Consider the following 21873-nt stretch of genomic DNA (forward strand, 5'->3'; position numbering starts at 1 on the left):
ATACATGCAATTATTTAATTAGTAAGTAAGATGTAATTACTAAAAGCACCATGCCGCGGCAGCCTTCTGCTTCTGAAAGATTAGTAGGAAATCAGATCTGAGGACACTCTCATGGGAAAGTGGTATTAACACACAGAGCACCTGAGCTAAGCCTATTGTCTGGTTTACAAAAGTGGGCAGGGGCTCATGATCAGGGGCTGGTGAAGGGGCTGGAGGCGCCATGTCTATCCGTGAAGGTGGCAAAAAGAAACAGCCCAAGGAGCAGGCCAAGGAGGTGGATGAAAATAAGGCTTTCGAGTAGAAACAAAAGGAGGAACAGAAGAAACTGGAGGAGCTAAAAGCCAAGGCTTCGGGAAAGGGCACCCTAGCCACAGGTGGAATTAACAAATCTGGCAAAAAGTAAGCTGTTTCTCACATCTGATGTGATGGTGACCCTCCACTTTCATTCCTACTTAAACATCTGGATTCCCTGTCATACATCTTTGCCACCTAATAGCTAGAATGAATAAAGTGTTATCCTGGAGCCTGATGTTGTACATTGTAATAAACTTTTGTTTAAAAAAAAAAAAAAACCCAGTAGGGACTGGAGAGATGGCTCAGTGGTTAAGAGCACAGACTGCTCTTTCAAAGGTCCTGAGTTCAAATCCCAGCAACCACATGGTGGCTCACAACCATCTGTAATGAGATCTGAAGCCCTCTTCTGGTGTGTCTGAAGACAGCTACGGTGTACTTATATATAATAAATTAAGTAAATAAACAAACCCAATAAAGTGAATAATAAAATGGCTCACTGTCTCTAATGTTCAGCAATTCCAACCTCAGCTGTGAATTTAAGGTGAACCTAGTCTGGGATCACACCAGAGCCTACTGTTCTGTCTTCATTGTACTCTGAATTCTGTACTGCTTTGAATTAAACCAACTCATTTAAAAAAGCAGGCTGCTCTCTGAGGTCAATGTCTGTCTACAGAGCAGGTTTCAGGACAGCCAAGCTTAGGCAGTGAAGGAATTGTATTGAATTAATTATTTATTAATAAATCCTGTTGTGGGATTGCATCCCACCTCAGCGGTTCGTGTTCCCGAATGAAAGACACACACACAGCCTTTATATTTTAATATGCCCTAAGCAGCCCGCAGCACAGTAGCTGGATGACTGCATAACCTTTATGCTGTTGGAATCTACTTCCCACCGATAATTCTGAGTTACTACTTACTAATTTCACCGTTCCATCTTGGCTGCTCTGGATACAGTTGAGCAGCCCTCTGGGCTGTGTCCTCTTGGCCCCTTACATAGCAACTGGGCACTTCCCTGTCCATTGCTCAGGTATAGCATCTCTACTCCCTTCTCTTCCTCTTCAAAGTCACCATACTGGGAACTCTAAACCTAGCCTCTTTCTCTGCTCCCCAGCTATTGGTTACTGGTATCTTTACCAATCAGAAATAACTGAGGGCAGGCTCCCAGAAGCTACATGCACACCCTCTCCTGCAAACTGATTTGGGGGAACCAATTAGCATCAGAATATAAGCAACACTGTAGCTGTCTCAGACATAGGAGAGAAAAGAGGGCATCAGATCCCATTAGAGTTGGAAAACAGAAAGCTAACTTTCTCACATAAAAATAGCCTCTCTGTGTAGATGTGGCAAACACAAGTGTTGTGCCCAATGAACTGCATAGGACTTGCTATTTTAAAAAATGTACTTGCTGTCTTTTTCTAAGAATCAATGGGCTAAGGTCATAAAATGATGGTTTGTGGGATAACCAAAAGGGAACCTATGGTAAATGACTGATTTAAAATGCAAATAAAAGACTGGGCTTTAGGATTTACAAAAGCTGAGCTGTCTAGAGAAGTAATGAAGTTCTTTTAGAATTTTTCTAGCAGGTTTTCTGGCTTTGGTCACAAAACACATGTGATACCTAGAGAGCTGTCTAGACAGCTATCTTGAGGAGACTACAGAGCTGTCAGCTTGCACCCCATCAATGACTTCAAGCCATTTCTTCTGCCACTCCAAACACCCCTTCCTCAAGATCCCCAACCAAGCCAAGACTGGTCTTTCACATTTATACAGTCACTGTGGAAATCAGGGTGGCAGTTCCTTAAGAAGCTGGAAATGTACCTCAAAATGCAGCTAGACCACTCACTCCACATCCCACTAAAGAGAGGCTTTCTCATCTATTTTCACTGCTGCTCTATTCACAATAGCCAGAAATTGAAAAAACCTTGATGCTCATCCACCGAGGAATGGATAATGAAAATATAGCTTAGTTATACAAGGTAATATAACTCAGCTATTTTTTAAAAGTGAAATCATTAAATTTGTATGTAAATGAATGGATCTAGAAATAAATATCATCCTGAGTGATATAACCCAGACCCAAAAAGACAAAGATGGTTTTTTTTTTTTAAGTTTTATTTATGGGCTGGTGAGACAGTTCAGTTGTTAAGAGCACTGAGTGCTCTTTCAGAGGTCCTGAGTTCAATTCTCAGCAACCACGTGGTGGTTACAACCATCTATAATAAAATCTGATACCCTCTTCTGGTGTCTCTGAGGACAGCTACAGTGTACTCATATAAATAAAAATGTTTAAAAATCTTTTTAAAAAAGCAAACTCTTAAGATTTATTTATTTATTTTATTTATATGTGTACACTGTAGCTGTCTTCAGACACACCAGAAGAGGGCATCAGATCCCATTAGAGATGGTTGAGAGTCAACATGTGGTAACTGGGAATTGAACTCAGGACTCAGGAAGAGCAGTACTCTTAATCACTAAGCCATCTCTACAGCCTCATATGTATTCTTTATGTGGAGTTAGTTGCTAAATCTTCTATAGGCATGCTATAATCCATACCACAGAGGTTATGTACATAGAGTAAGAGACTGTATTGGCTTGTTTTGTGTAAAGTTTACACTAGCTGAAGTTATCACAGAGAAAGGAGCCTCAGTTGAGAAAATCTTCATGAGATCCAGCTGTAAGGCATTTTCTCAACTAGTGATCAAGGGGGGAGGGCCCAGTCCATTGTGGGTGGTGCCATCCCTGGGCTGGTAGACCTGGGTTCTATAAGAAAGCAAGCTGAGCAAGCCAGGGGAAGCAAACCAGTAAGTGACATCCCTTCATGGCCTCTGTATCAGCTCCTGCTTGGGTACCAATTCTGACTTCCTTTGGTGATATGGAAGTGTAAACTGAATAATCCCTTTCCTCCCCAACTTGCTTCTTGGCCATGCTGTTTTGTGCAGGAATAGAAACCCTGACTAAGACAGAGACTATGATGGAATGAAAGGATCTCTCAAGGAAGGGGAAATAAAATATTCAATTATGAAAAGATGAAGGGGACTGTAATTAGAGGATTAAATGGAGAAGAGGAGGGAAGAGGGGATAACGGAGGGTCAGCTAAAACTAAGAGCTATTTGAAGGGCCATATGGAAACCTACTATAGTAAATTTTTCTTAAAATATATACATATATTTTCTTAGTTTTGATTTTAATGCTGTGAACAGACATCATGACCAAGGAAACTTTTTTTTTTTAGGTTTTTATTTTTATTCATATGAGCACACTGTTGCAATCTTCAGACACACCAGAAAAGGGCATCAGATCCTATTATAGATGGTTGTGAGCCACCATGTGGTTGCTGGGACTTGAACTCAGGACCTCTGGAAGCTCAATCAGTGCTCTTGACCATTGAGCCATCTCTCCAGCCCATAGAGTTCAACATCTTCAACTGAAGGCTGCTAGCAGAATACTCCCAGACAGCTAGGACAAGAGTATTAAAGCCTACACCCACAAGGCCACACCTACTCCCACAAGGCCACACCTACACCCACAAGGCCGCACCCACTCCCACAAGGCCACACCTACACCCACAAGGCCACACCTACTCCCACAAGGTCACATCTCTCAACAGTGCTCCTCCCTAGACCAAGGATATACAAACCATCACATATATGAAAGAAATATAAGTGTAGTTACCAAACAATGAGGTGAGACAAACTACTGTTGCAGTAAATATTAAAAAATAAAAAGGGTTTATCTCTTTTCTGGCCCTGAGGTCTCACTCCTCAGGCCTGACCTTGATACAGAAACATGAGCACCTGTGGCGCCCAGTCTGAGCTACCACCATGGCCCAACTAGTCCACAAAACTCCCTTCCCTTGGCAGTTTACTACCGCCTGTTCTCCACCTCTGTCAGGGGTGTTTCTGTACCCCAAAATCCCACAAACACAACTCTACAGCCCAATAGCTTTTCATACAGGTGTGTATATTTAACTCTCAATCCACAAACCCTCTACACAACAAGATTGCATCAAATAGACAAAGATACAAACTGTCCATCTATATGAGATATTAGACCTGTAAAATCCTTAATGTTCATAGCTTTTTAACACCAATAAATCCCACCTGGGTCTAGCTGGTCCTTGGGAAGCTCCACGTTGCCAAGATCTTCCCCCTACATCGTCTGACCTCATCTGCCCTCTCAGCCTTCTCTACCTCCCTTGCCCCGCCCAGTCACTGGCTTTCCTTTATTTTACTAATTAAAATGGGAAGGTTCAGTTGGAATCACTTGACTAGCCAGCCCTTCTTGGGGAAGTGGAATTAGCATTAAAATACTAACAGCTTCAAGACAACCTACAAACTACCACCAAGTGAGACCTCCAATGCCAGAAAAAGGTTACATCTAATTGAGTTGTTGGCCAAAGGAGCCCCATGGAAACCCCCAAACAACCCAGGCTATTTCCAAGTCTATTGGTTGCTCTCCACAAACTGGTGGTAAGATCCTATTGCTGAAGACAACATCTACATAACTGATTAAACACAGAGAAGTTTAGCTGGTGTCTAACTAGAGTTTTCACCCCAAATCACTAGTATTCATGGTACTGGAAGGTACCCTACACCACTACCAGAGGAGAAAGGTAAACAACCCAGCTACAAACCCTTTGATCTACAACAGGGAACTGATGTAGGTGTAATCATGTTTCAAACCTTGCGGGAGTAACCACACCACTATCTGATTTGATTGAAGGTTTATTCCATGAGCTTGAACCCGTGCCTGACACTGCTTGGGTGCCCAAGAATCTGAGACTAGATAGGCCATGGACCGAGGGAGAACCCAAAAACTGCTAAAAGGACATAGCAATATAATGACTCCTAATCACATTCTGCTGTACCCATATATCAGGTCTCATCTGTCACCAGAGAGGCTGCCACCCACAGTAGATGAGAACAAAGACACAGCCCCACAAGCAGATAATGTGCAGGGATTGAGAGGCCTTGGAACACTCAGGGGTTTTTTGTTTGTTTGGGTGGTGGTGGCGGCTTGCTTTTATTGTTCTTTGGTTAGGTTTTTTTTTTTTTTTTTTGGGGGGGGGGTTTGGTTTTGGATTTTAGTTTTGGTTTTAGTTTGGTTTGATTTGATTTGTTGTTGTTGCTGCTGTTGTTGAGAAAAAGTTTCTCTATGTAGGCCTGGCTATCCTGTAGCTTCCTTCGTAAACCAGGTTGGCTTTAAACTCAGAGGTCTGCCTACCTCTGCCTCTTGAGTGATGTGATTAAAAATGTGTGCCACCATTGCTGAGGTTGAGTGGATTCGGAAACCCCTGTGCTCTCATACCTAAGGATGGCAGGAGTTTCATCCACTAGGTTCCTGTTCTTCCTGGAGCACATGATCCCAATACCCCATGGAGAGGACTGTGACACAGAGGGTCAGTGTCTGAAACCCCTCCACATGTATCCCTAACCCCTCAGAGCAAATCAATAGAAAGCATCTCCTCATAGACCCCCAACCCACCCCAAAATGTATATAAGACCCTGTCCACAGGAATAAAACATTCGAGTCATTTCATCAAGGGCCGTCTGAGGTCCTCTGTCGTATAGGGCTGCAACACTTTGGGGCAGAGATTTCTCCCCTGAAGCTTTCATTGCTAAAAGCTGCTCAAGCCTACCACAGTCCCTTCCTGTTCAGTGGCTCTAACCTTGGCTTCTAGCTGCCCTTTGTGCTCCACCAAACCTCTGCTATACCACGCCACACCACACCATGCTCCACTAACCCTCCGCCACACCAGACCACGCCACACCATCTCTAGAGCAGGAAGAGGCCTGAAAGTTCGCCTTGATCGGACTCCCTTCCCCTTCCAAGGCCACTCTGGCCAGGCCAGGGTCCCACAGATCTCTGCAGTAGCATCCAATAAACAGGCCAGCAACCTCCTTCAGGGAGGTTCTCTAAGAAAGCAGGTTGAGCAAGCCACTAAGCAGCATTCTTCCATGGCTTCTGCATCAATTAACAGTCCTGAGTTCCTGCCCTGAATTATCCCCTGGATGATGGATAACTACAAGTTGTGAGATGAAACAAATCTTTTCTTCCCCAATTTGCTTTTTGTCATGGTGTTTTATCACAATGATAGAAACCCTAACTAAGATAGTTTTTAATTAGGTAGCCAAGGATGACCTTGAACTTCTAACTTTTCTCCTTTTCCCTCCAGAATGCTGGGATAAAGGCATTAGACTGCAGTACACTGCAGCTACTGTTTTATGCAGGGTTAAGCATCAAACCTAAAGCAATATGCATTTCAGAAAACCCTCCACCAACTGAGCCAAGTAAAGCAGCCAGAAGGCCAGAAGGTGAGCCAGAGAGGCAGAGAGATCCGGTAGCCAAAATGTCTGCATTATACAGGGAAAAGCCTCTTGGGACAGAGCAGCCCAGGCCCTGGGCTGGAAGGTTCAGGGTAGAGAGTAGAGTTTGCCATACACTGTAATAGGTAGGAACTGAGGGATGCTGGGAGAACCTGGAGGCCAGGTCCACTTTGATATGTTAAATAGGCAACTTCTCCTTCCCCTCTTCCCACTTGGTTCAGGGTCCACGTCCAACCTGGATTCTCCCAGATGTGTCTGCCTCTGGCCATGTCCTTCCATAAACAAACTTTCTCCTCCTCCATACCTAGGAAAAATTTCCTTTTCTTTTTATTTATTTATTTTTTCATTCAACCATAAAATAAAGAATTGTATTATATGGTCACAGCATCTGGAAGGTTGACAACCACTGCTAATTCCAGCACTTTGGTAGTAGAGGCAGGCAGATCACTGAGTTTGAGGACAGCCTTATCTACAAGGAGAGTTCCAGGACAGCCAGGGCTACACAGAGATACCCTGTCTCAAGAAGAAAAGAAGAGATCCCAATGAGGTTGCTAAAGAAAGGACCTAAGAAGCTGAAAGGAGTTGTAACCTCTTGGGAAGATAATATTATCAACCAACCAAACCCTCCAAAACATCAACCTTTGTGCGCACTTTGAGAGACCTATTGATCCAGTTGCGTATGTAGCTGAAGATAGCAATGTCTGGCATCAGTGTGAAAAGAGGCTTTTGTTCCAGAGAGGGCATGTTTTCCCAGTGTAGGTGGAGAGGGGTATCAGAAGGGAGTGCACCTTGTGAAGGCAACTGGAGGGGGGGAGAGGGGATGGGAGCAGGGCGGGGTAAAGGGATAACATTTCAAATGTAAATACAGAGTTTCTAGTAAAAAAAGAAAAAAAAGAAGAGAAGAGGAAGGAGGAGAAGAGGAGGAAGAAGAAAGAACAAAGAGAAAAAGGAAGGAAGGAAGAGGAAAAAAAAGGAGAAAGAAAGCCAAACCAAAAGTTAGTGCATTTTCAGCCAGTGAGGGTGGATTATTCTGCACTGCGTCTCCTGAACAGAAACTTTTGCAGCCGGCATGTTGTGGCTTGTCAACATCTGGCCTTCTGGCCTGGGGCTGTGCCACATTCAACTCAGGCTCCCTGATGAGTAATTGCTCTGTCTTCTAGGTCCTGGGGGCTGCTCAGTTTTAGATATTCAGATCCCTCACGAGATGACACATAATTTATCCTTCTGCTATCCTCTGAAGGGATCACTGTCTCCCCAAAACTCAGCTGGCTTTGAGGTTAGTGAGGGGTGCTGCTTGTCTGGTGGTTGGACAGCCAGTATCTTTCACCAGAGCTCCCTGGCCGCCCGACCTTGTAGATCAGGTGTCTGCCTCCTCTCACCCCTGTGAGGGGAGCTCTGGCTGAAGCTGTGTTCCACTTTGATTTCTTTCTGTGTCTTGCTAGCCTTGTTTCTCCCTCACTTGGCAGTTTCATGGAGCCTTTGTGAATTTCCAAGGCTCTTCCCTTTTCTCTGCTAGTCTCTTATTTCATTGGCTGTTCTTCATACTTGGAAGTAGCTTCTAGTTCACCATTCATTAATTACTTTTTTTTTTAAATTTTTTTAAGATGTCTTACACTTGAGCCAAGGATGGCCTGGTGTTCTCTACGTAGCCTAAGGTAGCCTCAAACTAGAGTTCATTTTACAGCATCTTTTTATGTTCTTGCTTGTTTGTTGGTTTGTTTGTCTGAGACAGGATCTTTCTATGTAGCCCTGGTTGTTCTGGAACTCACTATGTAGACCAGGCTGATCTCAAACCTTTGCCTCCCAGTGTTGGAATTCAAGGCACGCACAACCATACTCAGCTGAATCTGCTTCCTTATACCATCCAAAGCTGGGCCCTTAGTAAGAAAGAAAATATTAATTTTATGGAGCCATTTTCTCAATTGAGGTTCCCTCATCCCGGACGACCCTAGTTTGTATCAAGGGACAAAACACTAGGCAGTACATTGGTTAGTGCTTATCCTAACCTTGACACACAAATATATCGCTATTAGAAGAACCTTTACTTTTTCTATTTATCCCCAAGATCTCATATTAATATCACAATATGGAATGTGGCACAGCTTTAAAAATTCCACAGTCTTTAAGAATTTCAACACTCGAAAAGCTCAAGTTCTCTTTCAAACCCAATGTCAGGACCTAATGGTACATGGATCCCAGCACTGGAAGGCAGAGGGAGATGGAGCTGAGTCAAGCCAGCCTGGTCTACATAGTGACCAGGTTTACACAGAGAGCTTCAGACAACCAGGACTAATTAGAAAGACCTTGTCCTGACCCCCAAATTGGCTTTTCAAACTTCCCTCACAAATTTCACAAATCAGGCCTCCATCATCTATATTTCTGTCCACGTTCTTTTCTTTCAGTTTATTAAGCTTTGAGCACTCAATGGCTTTTTTAGCTCAAAATTCCAACCCTCCCCAAAACAATATGGTCAAGTCTATCACATGATTCCCCATAATCCTGATACCAGTTTGTCTGTTTGCTTTCTACTGCTGTAATAATACACCATAATCAGAAGCAATTTGGGGAGGAAAAGGTTTAGTGTATAGTCAGTCCATAATTAAAGGAAGACAGAGCAGCAACTCAGGCAGGAAATGAAATATCAGCCATGGAAGATTGCAGCTTACTGGTAATAGGTTTCCATCTCAGATAGTAAGTTTCTCTGCCAACAAAAGAAACCAAATCAATCCAAAATTTTAAAGTAAAAAAGCAGGATTATTGGGGGTAGATTCAATGGTCTCAGAGAATAAAGCCAGAGAAGTCACCATGGAAACAAAGAGGGGGACTGGACAGGGAGAAGGCAGGAGAAAGAACTGAGGGAGGTAGGGAGGAAGGAGAGAGGCGGGGAGGAAGGGAGGGAGGGAGGGAAGGAGGGAGGGAGAGGGAGGGAGGGAGGGAGGGAAGGATTGAGGGGGAGGGAGGGAGGGAGAGTGCGAGCGAGCTCTGAAATGGCCGCGGGGCCCTTTATCTGAAACACACCTGGTGCACCAGGTGGTGACATGTGACAACATAACAGCTGCTCTGTCCCAGGAGAGCAGGCCAGTGGGGTCACCTGTATACTGTTAGCATTCCTTTAGGCTCTGCCCTACAGTTACCTAGCAACAGCTGCTTGCCAAGTAGGAAAGGACTGTTCGGCTTCTCTCTCCCCCCTCCCCCTCTCCTTCCCCCTCTCCCTCCCTTTTCCCCTTCCTCCCCCTCCTACTGCCTCTCTTTTCTCTCTCATTTCTTCCCCCTCCCTCCCCCTCTCTCCCCCTCTTTTCTCTTATTCTCTCTCCCTCCTCTCTCCTCCCCCTTCCCCCTACGTGTTACTGGGCTGCCTCATCCCCATTTCCTCTTTTCCTCTATCCTCTTTCTGCCCTTCTCTGTCCCCTTTCTTTGCCTCTATCCCCTTCTCCGGGTCCCCTTCCCCTTCCTGGCAACAAACCTTTATATTGGATCTGTTACATGAACGGTTTGATTGTTCCAGGGACACCTTGCCTGGGCCCGCTGAGGTAGCCCCCTCCCCCATTACACCACCGCTGCTTTATAAAACATGGCTAACAACTGGCTTACTTCCCATGGCTTGCTCAGCTTGCTTTCTTTAACCACCCAGGACTACCTGCCAAGTGTGGGCTGGGTCCTCTCACATCAATCATTAATGAAGAAAATGCCCTACAGACTTTAACGGATAGAGGCGTTTTCTCAACCAAGGCTCTTCTTTCCGCCTCGAAGCAGGTTCGGGGATACATTGGGACCAGGAACACCCAGTGTAATTGCTAGCAGGCTAATGACTTTCTATTGGCTTAAGTCTGTGTCCTAGTAATCTCTGGGCAAAAGAAGATTGTCCGACATTTAATCTACTTTTTTTCCTGGTATGTTTTTTAAAAGCACATATTTTATGTGTATGGGATACGTTGTCTGCATGTACGCCTGTACACCATGTACCTGAGAAGGCCAAAAGAAGGATTTAGATCCCTAGAACTGGAGTTACAGATACTATTTGTGAGAAATAGGGTGGCAGTTAAGAATCAAACCCAAGTCTTCTGGAAAAGAAACCACTTCTTTAAAATTACCTTTTAAAATTATTTTTAATTATATATATATATGTATGTGTCTCTCTGTAGGTATGTGTATAGGAGTGCAGGTGCCACCAAAGGCCGGTCAGATGCCCCTCAGGTTCCATTTACAGGTGATGTGAGCTGCCTGAAGTGAGTGTTGGTAATTCAGCTTAGGTCTGCTGGAAGATTGGTTTGTGCTATTAACTGCTGAGCCATCTCTGGAGCCCGGCGCTACTGCTGCTTTGGCTGGCTGGCTGGCTGGCTGGCTGGCTGGCTGGCTGGCTGGCTGGCTGGTTGGCTGGCTGGTTGGCTGGCTGGCTGGCTGGTTGGTTGGTTGGTTGGTTGGCTGGCTGGCTGGCTGGCTGGCTGGCTGGCTGGCTGGCTGGCTGGCTGGCTGGCTGGCTGGCTGGCTGGTTGGTTGGTTGGTTGGTTGGCTGGCTGGCTGGCTGGCTGGTTGGCTGGTTGGCTGGCTGGCTGGTTGGTTGGTTGGTTGGTTGGCTGGCTGGCTGGCTGGCTGGCTGGCTGGCTGGCTGGCTGGCTGGCTGGCTGGCTGGCTGGCTGGCTGGCTGGCTGGCTGGTTGGTTGGTTGGTTGGCTGGCTGGCTGGCTGGCTGGCTGGCTGCTTGGTTGGTTGGTTGGTTGGCTGGCTGGCTGGTTGACTGGTTGCTTGGTTGGTTGGCTGGCTGGTTGGTTTGTTGGTTGGGTTACCTTGTAGTTGTGTGTTTTCAGAAAGGGTCTCACACGGAGGAAGCTGGCCATGAATTGATTACCCTGCCACAAGGGCCGGGAGTACAGCTGTAGGCAGCCACGACTGGGTTTCTTTATCATTCTTACACATTTAGCCATATTTTTACTTTACCATTATTTTTTTTTATTTACTTTTGTGTATTTGTGCGTGTGTGTGCATGTGTGATGTTATGAGCATACAGAAGACAGAGAACAACTTCATGGAGCTGATTTTTTTCCTTCCATTTACACCAAGGTTCAAGAACCAAACTGAGGTCACCAGGTTCTACCCACTGATCCCCTTCCATACATTCCGAAAATTTTATTCATGTATGCATTATTTAATTTTCCCATTTCTTGTTTTCTTATTCTTTTTTTCCATGTTTGTTCTCTATTACCCTCCTCTTCATTATACTCTTAGTATTTTAACTTTATATTACTAAGGGGTTTTTTTTTTTTTAAGATTTAAAGAAAAATTTTTTATGCATTTGTGTAAGTGTATGCCACATGTGTATGGGTGCCCAGGAAGGTCTGAAGGGGACATTGGATCTCCTGTAGCTGGAGTTACAGTTGAGTATAAGGCTCTAACATGGGTGTATAATTATGTGTATATATTGCCTCAAGTACTGTTATGGTTTGAATATGCTTGCCCCAGGGAGTGGCACTATTAGGAGGTGTGGCCTTGTTGGAAGAAGTGTGTCACAGTGATAGTGGGCTTTGAGAGACCTTCCTAGCTGCCTGGAAGCCAGTTTTTTTCCTGTTTGCCTTCGGAACAAAATGTTGAACTCTCAGCTCCTCCAGCCTTATGTCTGCGTGGAAACTGCTGTGCCTTGATGATAATGGACTGAACCTCTGAACCTGTAAGCCAGCCCCAATTATAAGAGTTGCCTTGGGGGCTGGAGAGATAACTCTGTGGTTAAGAGCACTGACAGCTCTTCCAGAGGTCCTGAGTTCAATTCCCAACAACCACATGGTGGCTCACAACCATCTGTAATGAGATCTGATGCCCTCTCCTGGTGAGTCTGAAGACAGCTACAGTGTACTTACATATAATTCATAAATCTTTTTTAAAAAAAGAGTTGCCTTGGTCATGGTGTCCATTCACAGCAATGTAAACTCTAACTAAAGCATGTATGTGTGCGTGCTCTATGAGTGTCTGGTGCCCATGGAGGTCAAGAAAGGCATAAGATTCTCTAGACTTATGGGTAGCTGGGACACCATATATGAGCTGGGAAGCAAATCTGGGTCCTCGGCAAGAGCAGAAGGAGTTCTTAGCTATTAAACCACATCTCTAGCCACAGATTTATCCTCTTTCAATAACCCTCGTGTGTGTGTGTGTGTGTGTGTGTGTCCACCCACAGAAGTCAAAAGTGTCAGACTGGAGAAGGAGTTCCATGTACTGTGACCCACTCGGTATGATTGCTGGGAACAGAACTCTGGCAGAGCATCACCAAAATCATTTCTGTAGCCTCAGGCTTTTCATGATTTTATTTTTCATGACATATATTCATCTAATTTTACTTCCAAACTTTCTCATTTCTTGTATATATTTTTTTCTTTTCCTTTTGGTTTGGAAATTCTTTAATTTTTTTTTTTTTTGGGGTTTGTTTTTTGTTTTGCATCGTGTTTCTTTTTCTTTTCTTTTTTAATTCGAGAGGCTTCTATCACGTAGCCCTGGCTGGCCCCACACTTAATTGAGATGGTTGTGCTAAGACTACAAGTGTGAGCTGTCAGAGCTGTCATTTATTTGGTAGTTTTTTCTGAAAAAGATTCTCATATAGTCAGATTGACCTCCAGTTGAACTTGAACTCTTTATCCTGACCTAACCTCACAGGTGTGATTACTGGCTTGAGCCTCAGTTCCCTGGTTTACATTTTTCCTAATGCTCTTTCCTCTTCCCTTCCAGAACATTCTTCTCTGCTTTGGCCTTCTGCTCCTTCCCTCCCTGATTTCCACCTTTGTCGATACCATTTACTGTCTGCACATTTATCCTAAATGATTTTAACCCCTTACACGCTCATCTATCAGCTTTTCAATTGTCTATTTTATGATATCTGTTGATGTTAGTGGCTTTTCATTGATTTTAAATGTCTTTCAATATTATAATTAGCTTCATGTTGATTTTCTTACAGAAATGTGTTTTTTCTTCCCGGGGGGGGGGGTACTGAGGATTGAGATCTCACAAGTAGGTTCCTCAGTGAGAAGACCTCTATATAAAACAGACGCAAAAGAGGAGTAAGTCAACATTGAAGCAAGGTAATATGACTCCTCCAACGACCAGAAGTCCTCAACTACTAAACTCAGAGATACTAAAATAAGTTAAAATGCAGTAAGAAGAGGCCAAAAACTTATTAGAAACTGATCAATGACCTCAGAGATGATTCAAACTGTTGCAGTAAATATTAACAAATATAAAACAGTTTATCTCTTTACCAGCCCTGAGGTCTCACTCACTCCTCAAGCCTGGTTTTAGTTCGGAACCCCATGCTCTCCTAGTGCCCTGTCTGAGCCACCAACACGGCCCAACTTGTCCCCACAACTCCCTTCCCTTGGCAGTTTTCTACCGCCTATTATCTGCCTCTGTCCTGGGGTATTTCTGTACCCCAAAATTCCATACAAACACAACTCTACAACCTGATAGCTTTTCATACAGGTTTATATGTTCAACTCTCAATCCACAAACCCTCTACACAAGATTGCATCAAACAGACAAAGATACAAACTGCCCTTCTATATGAGATATTAGACCTATAAAATCCTTAATGTTCATAGCTTTTTAACACCAATAAATCCCACCTGGGTCTAGCTGGTCCTTGGGAAGCTCCATGTTGCCAAGATCTGTCTCTGAACCTCCTCTGACCTCCTCTGTCCTCTCAGCCCTCTCTAATTCCCTAGCCCCGCCCAGTCACTGGCTTTATTTTATTTTACTAATTAAAATGGGAAGGTTCAGTTTGAGTCACTAGACTAGCCAGCCCTTCTTGGGGAAGTGAAATTAACATTAAAATACTAACAGCTTCAGGACAACCTACACAAACCAGCAATGAGTTCAACCCAGGACCCAGAAAGGAAAGGTAGTTTCAGAGAGGGGAAAAAAAAAATCAGAAGATGGATGAGAAATATGGATCAAAAAGTTAGCAACAGGGAAAGACTGACAGAAACTGGAATTTTGAACAGCAACAACAAAAAAAATTAGAGATGTTGGCAATGGATAACTCAATAAATCAAAGAAAACAGAGTGAAAAGAATCACTTACAATGTTGACAAGCAGATGTTTACTAGACCTGGAGGGCAATGCCAAAGAATACCACACTCAAAGAGCAAGAACGGAAAAGTTACCAACCATCACCAGCGCATACAGGAGCTGAAATAAAAGCCTAGACATAGATAATCTAGTCAATGAAATTATAGTAAAAAATCTAGAGAAAGAAAAGGACATGCAAAGACAACAGGCATTTAGTCCTGCAGGCCAGCGTTAGGCAAGGTGTGGGGAAAGGCATGCTCACACACTGTTTGTGAGAATGTTAACTGCTGTTGTGATAGTTGACATGGAAGTTGCTCAAAAATTCAGATAAACCAGGCTTTGTGTGTGACATGTACCTGTAATCCTAGCACTGGTAAGCTGAAGACAGATCAGTCAAGAGTTCAAGCCTCATTCCCGACTACACAGTGAGTTTGAGGCCAGCATGGATTATATGGAACTGTGTATCAAAAGCGAGAAAAAAAAAAAAAAAAAAAACTAAAAATAGAACTACCATCGGACCCAGTTATACAGCACTTGGTCCATACCTGAATGGTCTAAGTCAACAGTCCACATGTACATCCAAGTTAACTGCTGCACTATTCACACTAGTTAGAAAGCTGAACCATCCCAGATGTCCACAAACAGATGAATGGATGAAGAAAATGTGGTTTATAAATAAAACGGAATGTTTTTCAGCCATAAAGAAAAATGAAGTCATATATTTGCAGGAAACATGGATGGGACTGGAAATAATTAAGTGAAATGACATAAGCCAGACTCAGAATGACACATACCATGTGTTTCTTCTCATATATATCTAAGTGTGTGTGTGTGTGTGTGTGTGTGTGTGTGTGTGTGTGTGTGTGTACATTAAAAGTAGAATGGAGACCATTAGAGAGGAGGAAGACATCTTAACAGTGAGACAGTGGGGGAGAGAGAGTAATGGGATTCATATGACATGAAAGTGGAGGGGTAATTTTAGAGGATGAGGAATAGCATGAGGGTGGAGGGGAGGGCAGTTCAGGGAGCAGGGGAGTAAGAAAGAGATCTAAATAGACTAATGCATGCTAGTATTATGTATAATGCATTAGTATAATGTATAATAATGTCGAAATTCTTTAACACAGGGCCTCCCTGTCTCTCAGAATGTCCTGAAAGTCACTATGTAGACAGTCAGACTTCAAATATATGCCAAACATCTTTTCTCTATCTCCTAAATGCAGGCATTACCTATACCACCAACCCTGGTGTGATAGAGTATCAGTATGATTTCGTTCTTTGTTTTGGTGGTGGTGGTTTTGTCTGTTGGTAGGTTTTTAAACAGAGTCTCATTATGTACCCCTAGCTGGCCCAAAAATGGCTTTGTAGACATGAGTGGTGATTCCACTGGAGAACACACAAGGACACTCTTCTGAACAGGACATATGTATTGCTGGCTAGCAGCTATGCAAGGAACTTGCCTAAGCCATGCAGCCAGAGCCTCATCACTCTTTGTTATGCACAAATTTCACATTCTGGTTGGCAGTTTGGTTAGCAAGAACAGTTATTTCTGACCATGGCTAAATGTTCTCCAATTAGCCCCGACTGATTGGTATAGAAACAACTACTTCTCCTACTTCTACAAAAGCCATACAAAGACTTCCTTGTCTCATAAATGGGAGGTCCAATCCTCTTCAGTTTTGAAGAAACAACCTCAGCTAACAAGTTGGGCTTCCAGATGGAGATCAGAATTTTCTAGATGGGCCAGGTCTTTGTGTGCTTGAGCATGGAGTTCCTTAAAGATTTAATTCCCCAAAGTGAGAGCTAAGATTTTAATGGCACTGGGGCCTGACATGCCTGCCCCCACCAACAGAGGAAGAAGGAGAGGGATGCTTCCTAACTCTTAGGAAAGCCCAGAGTCAAGATTTAAATGGGCCCTGCTCCCTTCTCCATCTCAGACAAACAAAATGCAAAGGAGTGGGGGTCTCTTTCAGTGCAAACAATTCAGATGTACAATTGATTAAGCTCTTACTGCAAGCAAACCAGGTAGTCTCTGAGACCTGGAAATACACTCCACTGCCATTTTTAGAGTTAACCTGCTGGCTCTGGCTACAGAAATCTGCATGGGGGAACTATATCTAAAAGATATGTTAGTGACATTAAGGAGGTGTCCTTTCCTTTAGCCTAGGTTGGTCGAATTTACAGTGGTCAGGACCAGAAGAGGAGCTTATTGTTTGATTAGTATCAATCCCAATATAATGTCAGGGTTTGAGGTCCAGGCAGAGACAGCTGCCCTGACCTATGTCCAGTTGAGGCTGGTCAAGGAACTCATAGACCTTTCTTAGCATCTTGAGGAACTGTCTTCTGTAGGCATAGATTTTTTTACAATCTACTTTTAATAAGGGTTCAGCCTCTCCTCTAGCCTACCACCCACCAGAGGTAGTAGGAAAGAAAAGTCTTTAAGATATGGGAGAAGCAGACCTGTTCAGCAATAGTTCTTTGGAGGAGAGCTCGACCTTCTTTGGCAGCAGTTCAGTCCCATAACAAACACCAAATATGATCCAGCAGCTGCAGCCCAGTCCTCTAGGCAGTCACACACCAGGCACGAACCAGCAGCTGGAGTTCAATCCTGAAGGAACCATGAGGCTTGTCAACCGGCCTGAGGCACAGCTGCTGAAGCAGCAAGAGGCCCCAGGAAGCTCTCTAGCAGTTCTTTGGCACGTTTCTTTCAATGGTGTTACCACAAGTTGATCTCTACGACACTATGTAAGGAGAGCATATATAAGTGTGTCGTTAGGGAAGAGTAGTGAGGTAAAGCAAACCAAGCCAGTGTTCAGTGCTCATCTCCCACTGTCTGTGGGTCATACACCTTCCTTATAGGTGTTTGCTGTATCAAAACAGCCTTTCACCTGTGTCCGTTTCAGGGAAACATACATGTGTCTGTTTTAGCAAGACATCCTTTCACCTGTGTGCCCCAGCAAGACATCATTTGACATAACTTTCCAGAGGAACTAGAAGTTTCCACTTCAGACTTCCACTGCCTTTTACACTCTGGGTTACTGAAGGCGTTCCTGGGCAAATAGGAAGACTAGGGCTTATCATTTTAAGGGCTCATTTCCGAGGAGGTTCACAATGGGCAGGTTTGGGTTGATGGGCTGGATGACTCTAAATGCCAGACTTTTTTGATAGTAGGTTTATTGTCTGGGTCTAGACCACTGATATATAAGCTGACTCCCCAGGTTTTACTGTTTTTCAATAAAGACCTTTGGCCTTCTGCCAGGTCCTAACCTTTATGGGTATGGGCTTGCATTGCCTGTGGCTGTCGGTCAGTTGTGATGGTCCCATTTCTTGGACTATGAATGGATCTTAAGGATGAATGTGCCTAGAAAAATCCAGTTTCACAACCTACTTAACACAGTGGAATTCTGCTGGCTGCTGACAGCTTGGGGAGCTAGATAAGGCACGGTACTGGATAAGATTAGAGCCATTTCTTTCCACCTGAGGACCTGCAGCTACAGCAGGGTGTTCCTCCCCTAGAGAGAACAAAGTATCTGCAGTCTCTGAATGTAATAGTTTTTAGAAATCTACCTGGAATGTGGGTTGGGTCACAGTGAATAGATTCCTTATGTGCTCCCTGACCTCCCCCCACACACACTTTTGAAATTTTCAGACTCAGGGTCATGTTGGACAGTAAAACCATGCCAGGAAGCTTGCTAAGGTAGATCAGGGTGAGACCCAGAGACTCAGTGGGCACACACCTGAGACTTAGGTGACTCCCCATTCCCTGCCAGATTCCTGGCCTGGAACACATGCTATATTCCTTACACAAGGAAATGTGACCTGTAGTCACATAGGCCCAGAACAGAATTCTTCAAGCTAATGAGGTACCTAAAGGCTCAGAGGGCTTAGCCAATAAGCTTCCCTCCCCAGACATTTCTCCCTGCAAAAGGTCTACCCTGAGAAGTGGCTATGGTACAATACCCATCCATTTTCTGCCATGAACAACCAATAAACTGTTCAGAACCATGGACCGTCTCTTTCATCAAGATCTATCGTGGGGAGCCATGGAGAAGGCATGCATGGAGCTGCAGTTTAATTCTCCTGTAGAAGGCCTCTCTGAGCTTCTAGCCTGTCTGCCAAGCTAAGTACAATCACCAATGGGACAAGCCAGAGCTCCCTCCATCCTTAGGCTAGACACTTTCCCTGGCCCACAGGCCCTTGACTCCATTCTTGGCTCTTCTGAGTGGTGCCTCAATGTCCAACAGTCTGAGAACCCCATGGTCCCAGCTACATTGCTGGCCCAGGGACCCCAGAACCAGCTCCAGCCTTTCCACATCTCAGACTGTGTTTTCCCACCTCCGGAGTGGTTGGGGTCTCAGTGCTTCCCAACAGCCCAGCAACCCACCTTGGCAATCAAACTCCCCCAGTTTTGCCTCTGAGTGCCATGCCCTGAAGCAAGCTGAACTTGGGGATCCACAGGGTCATAGTTCATGAGGATTTGGAGTCTTTTCTACAGGGAGACAAAGAAGACAAAATAGAACTATTATAATCATAGGACACCTAATAGTCTCATATTTAGGGAATTAGAGGACCTGGTTATGACACATCTGTTTTTATCTTCTGTAGTCTACTTTAGCTGGTCCTGGTGGATCCATGAGATGACACTGGTGACCTTCAGCACTGTGAGGGTGGTGAGGACTACGGGTTATGGACCTTTTTATGTCGGCTCTGAGTCTGAATCTTCTTTATCCATACAAAGTCACCACGCCAGGACTTGTAAGCAAGCCTATAAATGGGTCAGGCTGCAGACTCTCAAATTTCCTGACTAATAGGCTTCTGAACCTCTTGCAAGGCCTGTAAGGGTTTGAGGAAGGTATAGTGAATCATTTCTGCTTTATAAATATCTTTGAGGCTAGGGAAGAGTGAGGGTGTGGTGGTCTGAATATGCTTGGCCCTTGAGAAGTTCTACCATTAGGAGGCGTGGCCTTACTAGAAGAAGTGTGTCACTGTGTAGGCGGGGCTATGAGAGCTTCTAGTGTTCAAACTCCTCCCAGAGTCTGTCTCTTCCTAGTTGCCTTCCAACCAAGCTGTAGAAACCTTGTCCCTCCTCCAGCACCAAGTCTGTTTGCACACAGCATTGCTTCCTGCAGCCATGCTTTCTACTATGATGATAATAGACCGACACTTTGAAATTTTAGGCCAGCATCAGTTAACTGCTTGTTGTCCTTTGAAAAGTTTCCTTGGTCATGATGTCCCTACACAGCAATAAAACCCTAAGACAGAAGCTGGTACCAGTGACTGGTGTACTGCTGTGTTTTTGTTTGGAGAAATGTGGATTTGGAGACTTTGGTGTTTTGGTGAAGAATGATAGTGGTTTTTGTCCTTGTCTGAGGAGTCTGCCTAAGGCTAATGTAAAGAGAATCGGATTAATTGCATTGACAAAGGAAGTCTCAAGAAAGGTCAACCTAGACCTTGTCCTCTGGTTTACTCTTATGAAGAGCATTTTGACCAGGCATAAGAAGCTTAGAAAGGGAAAATACAGACTGTATGGCTCAAGTATTAAAGGGCAACCAGGAAGTGCATGGAACTAAATACTGTATTCAAAGATAAAATTAAGGAGTGATGACGTCTGACCAAGATCCACACAGCTTATTGTTTATGTGTTTGTAGTTGAACGGGTATAGTTACATCATGTTAGGTGTTATTACTGGTTATTGTTTTCATTTGAACTTTTAATCTAGAATGAACTACTATCCCAAAATAGAGAGCACATTCGTGAGTCTAGGGAGGGGATTCATTTTCGGAAAGATCCCTGCTATTAAAGTGCTTTTCTAGTTATTATTAAACATATGTATCATTAAGTAATAACACGCCCCTTTGGAGCAGATCTCTACAGATCTACGAAGATGTACTGTCTTGTAGTGATGCTATATAGACAAATAGATGACTTCTTAAGTCTTAATGATGATCCTATAAGAATTCCTAAAATTATATCAGTGAGTATTAAGCTCTCTTATAGTAGGACTGCTATTAGGTCATTTCTGACAGTCAAAACTGCAATGAGAACTCTGCCAGTCTCCCAAGTGTCACCAGTTAATTGTTCTTAGATAGTAACCAGACTGCTTTTTCTTTTTTTAAAGAAATACCACAATATTTAAAGAAATACTGAAGACTACAAATATTTAGTTACAAGTTGGAACTACATGCCTTCCAGAAAGCAAAAGCAAAAACAGGTGTGTGCATTGATGCTTCAGAGGTGCTGCACCACTCAAACTCAAAATGGGTAAGACAGGGTCAGACACTTGGGGGAGAGGGGGTGGGGGAGGGGCAAGTTCAAAAGCCCAAAAGGTATCCACCAACTCATTTCCCTGTGCCACACAGGCCATGGCCTTAGCTCAACAGCAACCAGACTTCTACTCAGAGAACATTCCAAGAGGTTGTAAAATAATTAACCAAAGGTCATAAGAAGGGAACTAACGTTTTATTATAGGTGCTAGGACAGAGGATAAAATATTGACTGGGTTTATCTATACAAAGCTTCACTAATAACTTAGTTATGGTTTTAAACCTTCAGTGATCCTGTGGAGCTGAGAAAGGTGATGGATGTTTAGCCAGATAATTATTTCTAATGGATATACATGTAAACATTCTCTGTTGCAAACTTCTATTTCAATTTATGGTTTGATTTTTGGTGTGAACTTGTGGTGAACTTTTTAACATGTAATCATGTATTCTGAAAGATGTTTAGTGCTGAGGAGAAAGAGAAGAATCAGAACTGAGCTGAGAAGAACTGAGTTGAGAGAGAAACTGAGCTGAGGAGTTTTTAGACAGAACACCTTTTAGACAGAACTGAACTCATGAACTTAGAAGTATAGGCACAGCATTGGGAGAAAAGGGAATGAGAGTAAGAGCATTGTTGTGACTTCAGAGCAGGAGGAAAGAGCAAGATTAGAAGGAGAAGGCAAAGTGGAATAACTTAGAGACTATAGGTAGCAAAATACTAAGGGAGCAGTGTGCAGAATGCAGAGAGAAAGGAAAAGAGAAGCTGCAGAGAGCAGAAGGAGCAGGCAGGCTTCTCCTTACTGTGGGACAGAACAGGACCTTTCTTTTTTTTTTTTTTTTTTTTTTTTTTAACAGGTCCTTTCTTAATAACAAGGCAGGTTTAGTCTTACTAAAAAGAGCAAAGCTTTTTTCTTACAAACATGTTTGATTTATTTAGCATTAAAAGGGTA

At 43.7% G+C, this 21873-nt stretch overlaps 1 pseudogene across 1 annotated transcript; it reads left to right on the forward strand.

Annotated features, from left to right (window-relative positions):
- The first annotated feature begins 220 nt into the window (after positions 1-220).
- Positions 221-403, forward strand: LOC308427698 (translation machinery-associated protein 7-like; annotated as a pseudogene). The gene has a single exon. The product of its transcript is annotated as a translation machinery-associated protein 7-like (transcript).
- The last annotated feature ends 21470 nt before the right edge of the window (positions 404-21873 follow it).

Source organism: Micromys minutus (assembly GCF_963924665.1).
Source record: "Micromys minutus genome assembly, chromosome: 12".
NCBI classification, from domain to species: Eukaryota; Metazoa; Chordata; class Mammalia; order Rodentia; family Muridae; genus Micromys; species Micromys minutus.